Source organism: Chrysochloris asiatica, unplaced genomic scaffold (genome assembly GCF_000296735.1).
Source record: "Chrysochloris asiatica unplaced genomic scaffold, ChrAsi1.0 scaffold00099, whole genome shotgun sequence".
NCBI lineage: Eukaryota > Metazoa > Chordata > Mammalia > Afrosoricida > Chrysochloridae > Chrysochloris > Chrysochloris asiatica.
Window position 1 is genome coordinate 11,189,344 of NW_006408617.1, and position 6,000 is coordinate 11,195,343.

The window sequence follows — 6,000 nt, forward strand, 5'->3', positions numbered from 1 at the left end:
TCTGTAGGATAAGCACTGAGTCATATGGTCGGTTTGAACCTCAAGCTGCTCCTCAGAAACCCTATGCAGGGTCACTAGGTGTCAGCATCAACTCGACAGCACATAACAACTGCATCCTAAACAACCTTGCCACTGAGTCGATCTGACTCCACATGACCCTATAGGATGGAGTAGAACTATCCCATAGGGTTTCCAAGGCTATGATCTTTGAAAGCTGACTGCCACATTTTTCTTCCAAAGAGCAACTGGTGGGCTTGAACTGCCAACCTTTGGATTAGGAGTCAAGTACTTAACCAATATGCTGCTGGGCTCATTTGATTAGTCCTTGTGTGGTGCTGTAGGATAAGCACAAGAGTGGTAACTGCAAGGTTAGCAGTTCAAACCCACCAGCCAGTCCTTGGAAACTCTATACAGGGTCACTATGAATTGAAAAGACTCTAAAACACTTCACAACAATCATGAGAATGCCATTCCCTTTACTTGCCATTCTTTTAGGAGAGGCATATTACCCTAATCTGTTGGAGGGATTTCCAGAGAGAAACACAAAAGTCAATCTCCTTTTTTTCTTCTGGATGCTGTCATAATGTAGAAAAGGTAAAGAAATTTGCTGCCACCATCTAGCAATCATGAGGGCAATACACTTGAAGACAAACTCAACACCCTAAAGATAGGAAAGTAGAAAGCTCAAAAGTACTTGGGTCTTGATGATGCCATTGAATTATCCAATCCTGGAGAGACACTATCTTCAGACGTAATGTTAAATGAAAATAATGCATTTCCTTATGAAGCTAGTAAAGTTTTCTATAATCTTCACTTGCTTTTTTTGGTGGGTGGGTAATTTTTGTTTTGTTTTCCTTTGCAGGGGAAAGGGAAAGTAACCAGGTGATTTAAAAAAAAAACAACAATGCCATGATTCAATTCCAATACATGGAGAACCCATGTATTAGAGAGCAGAACTGAACCCATAGAGTTTTCTTGGTTCCGATTTTAAGGAAGCAGGTCGCAAGGCCTTTTCTTTCACAGAGCCAATGGGTGGGTTCATAGCAGCCAATTGCAAATAAGCTGAACTACCCACGGGCTTTCTAGACAAGTAGCAGTGTTGTTGTTACGTGCCATCCAATGGGTTCTGACTCATAGCAAGCCTGTATGCTGTTTCTGAGGAGCGGCTGATAGGTTTGAACCACAAACCTTGTGGTTAGCAGTCCTGTGCTTATACTACAGCACCACACCAGGACTCCAAGTACTGAGAGTGCTAAATTTTCATCTGTCATAAATGAACTGAAGTATATAATGTAATGGATTCCTGGTGTGGTGCTGTGGGTTTATGCACTGGACTGCAAAATCAGTCTGAACTACAATGTCAGTGGTTCAAGCTCACCAGTCACGCCTTGGAAACCCTATACAGGGTTGCTGTGGGTCAGACCAACTCAATGGTACTTAACAACAATGTTGTAATATCTGAAATTGTTAAATGAAAGTATCACCATATAAATTCTACATTAAAAACATAAAGGTAAATACTCAAAGTCACAGATAAAATAATGGAGAGTGGGTGCATCTAGGGAGCAGGACTCAGAAGAGTTGCAGAGGGACGAAAAGGGGAGTCTGGTAATACTATTAGATTATTTTTAACTATGTGAGTGATTACTTTGATTAATAATATAAAATAATTACAATAAGCAAACAAAAACAAAGAAAGTTGAATAATCTTCATAAGTCACTGAAAGAAAGGTTGAGTTCCCCAAGTAGCTATCAAAATAAACAAAGCAGTTAGGCTTCCAAAGGAGCTTGGTTGGCACAGTGATTAAAGCCCATGGCTGATAACTGAAAGGATGGCAGAACTGCTACCAGACGCTCTATGGGAGGAACATGTGACAGTAGGCTTCCATCAATATTTACAGTCTTGGACTTCCTCTGGGACAGTTCTATCCTATACGACAGGATCACTTGGAGTTGGAATGGATTTGACAAAATGGGTAATGGTAGGCTTCCAGAAGCTGATGCTCTCATCATACACATACCAAAGACAAACTAAGTAATAGCACGGATCTTTTAAATTACATAATGCAAACCTAAAATAGTTTTAGACAAGATGGGAACACGGTGATATATACATACATATATGTATAGTGACATAATGAGGTTGAAGTCCCATAACTCCCCACTATTCCTTCCTTCAAGTTATTTGTTAACAATTAAAAAAAAAATTAATAAAACTATTTTACAACTCTAATTTCTCAAAAATCAAGATATATTGTTTTATTCCCAAAGACATAAGTATTTTTTAAGTCCTCCTCCATGAATAAAAGATCTATACAACATGATTTTACAACTGTCAACAGTAAAGTCAGGTAAAGGAAGCTGATTATTAATAGTCAAAGAAAATGAAAATATAAGATCCAGTCATTCTCTTGGAGGGAAAAAGAATATGTCATCTGTCAATATAATGATTAGAATTGATTTATCTCTATGTTTTGTATTGAGAAATAACTAACCCACTGCCATCTAGTGAATTCCACCTTATGGCAACCCTACAGGGTCTCTATGAGTTGGAACCAACTCAACAGCACTTAATAGCAACAACATAGGACCGAGTGACACTGTTGGATAAGCACTGGACTGCTAACCACAAGATTAACAGTTCAAACCCACTAGCTGTTCCTCGGAAACTCTATACAGAGTCACGATGAGTCATTGCACCTTAGTGCAAAGAAAACAAAAGTCCTCACCACTGGACCAATGAATAATATCAAGTAAACAGAAAAAGGTTGAAGTTGTCAAAGGCTTTGTTTTGATGAGATCAACCATCAACACTCATGGAAGCAACAGACAAAAAATCAAAGAACACATTGCATTTGGAAAATCTGCTGCACAAGACCTCTTTAAAGTTTGAGGCCTAAGGTATGCACTTATCACAGAACCACAAAAGGGAAAAAACAAAAAGCAAAAAAACTCAGTCATAACTCAACTCTGAGTCATAATCTTTCCAAGAATGTAAATCTTTACGGAAGCAGACAGCCTCGTCTCTCTCCCAAAGAACCACAGACCTTTCCATTAGTTGTTGTTGTTGTTATGTGCCGTGGAGTCGGAACCGACTCATAGCGACCCTGTACAGGGTTTCCGAGGGTGTAAATCTTTACGGGAGTAGAAAGCCTCATCTTTCTCCCGCGGAGCAGCTGGTAGTTTCGAACTGCTGACCTTGAGGTTCACAGCCCGAGTCGTTAGTAGTCCAACATTTACCCAACAGCACCACTAGGACTCCTTATATATCATTATTGTTGTTAAGTGCTGTCGAGTCAATTCTGACCCATTGCGACCCTGTACAGGGTTTCCGAGGAGCAGCTGGTGAGCTTGAACCGCCGACCTTGCAGTTCAAACGGCTTTGCAGTCTGGCGCATTAACCCACAGCGCCTGTTGTTGTTATGTGCTATGGAGTCAGTCCCAACTCATAGCAACCCTGTACAGAGTTTCCGAGGCTGTAAATCTTTACAAGAGCAGAAAGCCTCATCTTTCTCCCATGGAACATGCTGGTAGTTTCGAACTTCTGACCTTGAGGTTCGCAGCCCGATTCATAACCATTATGCTACCAGAGCTCCTTACCCACAGTGCCTGTTGTTGTTAAGTGCCGTCGAGTCGAGTCCGACCCACAGCGACCCTGTACAGGGTTTCCGAGGCTGTAAATCTTTACAGGAGCAGAAAGCCTCATCTTTCTCCCACAGAGCAGCTAATAACGATTTTTTTTTTTTAAGGTTTTTATTGTGGATTGAGTGAAAGTTTACAGGGCACATCATCAGTTTCACATTCAACCATTCATATAACTTGTTTCATTACATTGATTATAATCCCCTCCATATATCACCAGTTAACAGTGTTTCTCTCTATCCTCTTCAGCTTTTTTTGGGGGGGTGGGGGTGGGGGAGACTTGCCTTTTTGGAATTTACTATCTCAGCTTTTAAGGATGGTTTTTACATTTATCTGTGGATATCCGATTTTTTTATAGTTAACTGTTTCACGCTTATTTCAACTATAAATACGTTTCATGCGTGGGCAGGTTGTGTGCTCTGTTCAGTTTTACATACTTAGAATAATGCTTAGCACATTGTATGTGACACATCAACCACCAGTGTAAAAAATTAAGAAATATGATTATTTTTACATACTTCTGCAGACTGAAATTGATCAAACATATTATCAAGATGCATTGATTATTACTGGTGATTGGAATGTAAAAGTTGAAAACAAAAAGAAGGATCAATAGTTGGAAAATATGGTCTTGGTGATACAGCTGACACCAAAGATTGCATGAGAGAATCTTGCAAGATCCATGACTTATTCATTGCAAATACCCTTTTTCAACAACAATAAACAGCAACTCTACATATGAACCATACCAGATGGAATACACAGGAATCAAATAGACTACATCTGTGGGAAGAGATGATGGAGAAGCTCAATATCATCAGTCAGAACAAAGCCAGGGACCAACTGAAGAACAGACCATCAATTGCTCATATGCTTCAACTTGAAGCTGAAGAAAATTAAAGCAACTCCAGGAAAGTCAAAATAAACCTTGAGAGTCTCCCACCTAGATTTAAAGACTGTCTCAAGATTAGTTTGATGCACTGAACACTAATGACAGAAAACCAGAGGTGTTGTAGGATGACATCAAGAACATCATACATGAAGAAAGGAAAAAGCCATTAAAGATAGGAAAGAGAGAAAAGATCAAAGTGGATGTCAGACTAGACTTAAGCATGCTCTTGTACATAGAGTAGCTAAAGTAAATGGAAGAAAAAATGAAGTAAAAGAACTGAACAGAACATGTGAACATTAGTCTCCACGTCTGTGAGAGCAGAAGCACTAGAGGATGCCCAGCTATCCTGAATAACTGCTTTAAAAGGGATCACATTAGAAGGTCCTAAATGGAATGGGAAAAAATGTGAAGCAAAACTCAAAATTATTTTTTAATTACAATGCTGAAAGATTCTATGTGCAAAATATTGAATGATGCAGAAAGCATCTAAGGAAGACTGAAGGAATACACAGAGCCACTGTACCAAACAATCAACATTTACTCGAAATCAAAGATGAAAAGACAAGGAGAGGCGGGGACACTGGATGGATGGAAACGAAGATGCTGAGAGTGCTGAGACATCATTGGGATTGCAGCCATGCAACAATGTGGGCATGAATTATTGAGCGGGAACCTGATTTGCACTGTAAATGTTCACCTATAACTTAATCATATGTTTTTTTAAATAAGCCTATGATTCTTTTTCAAGAGGCCTTAATTGTCAGCCATTATTGATTGTTTCTACCATTTGGCCCTCACTCACCTCTCATGTCCCCAGCTCCATGCTAAACTTCAGGAAGACAGTAAAACCTCAGATATCTTGAAGTTCTAGCCAAATTCAGACTGCAGATCCATCTTGCACAGTAATTTTTCAATTTTCATATTGTTATTGCCAATTTAAAAATTGGGAGATTTCTCCTAAAATTTTGCATTCCACAGCCTCCAGTACCAAGAGACAAGAATTAGATGGTGCCCAGCTACCACTACTGAATGTTTCTATCAGGATCACAGCAGTTCTTGGACAGAGTGGAAGAAAAATGTAGAACAAAATTCAAAATCATAAAGAAGGCCAGAATTACTGATCTGAGAAAGACTATTAGAAAACCTGAGACTCTGGCCCTTAGACATCCTTCAAGTCTCGAACTGAACCCCCGGGGATCACCTTTCAGCCAAACAATAGACAGGGCTATAACATGAACAATAACATCCATAAGGAAAATACTTCTTAGAACAATTGACCAAAAGAGCAGCACATGCCCAAAAGCAAATCTCAGAAGACAGAAGGTGCAGGAAACAAGGACGAATGGAAATGGGGAACCCAGGGAGGAAATGAGTAAAGTATTGTTATATTGAAGGAATTATACTACTATCATGAAATGAAATGTGTGTTAATTGTTAACTAGAAAACTTATTTACCATAAATGTCA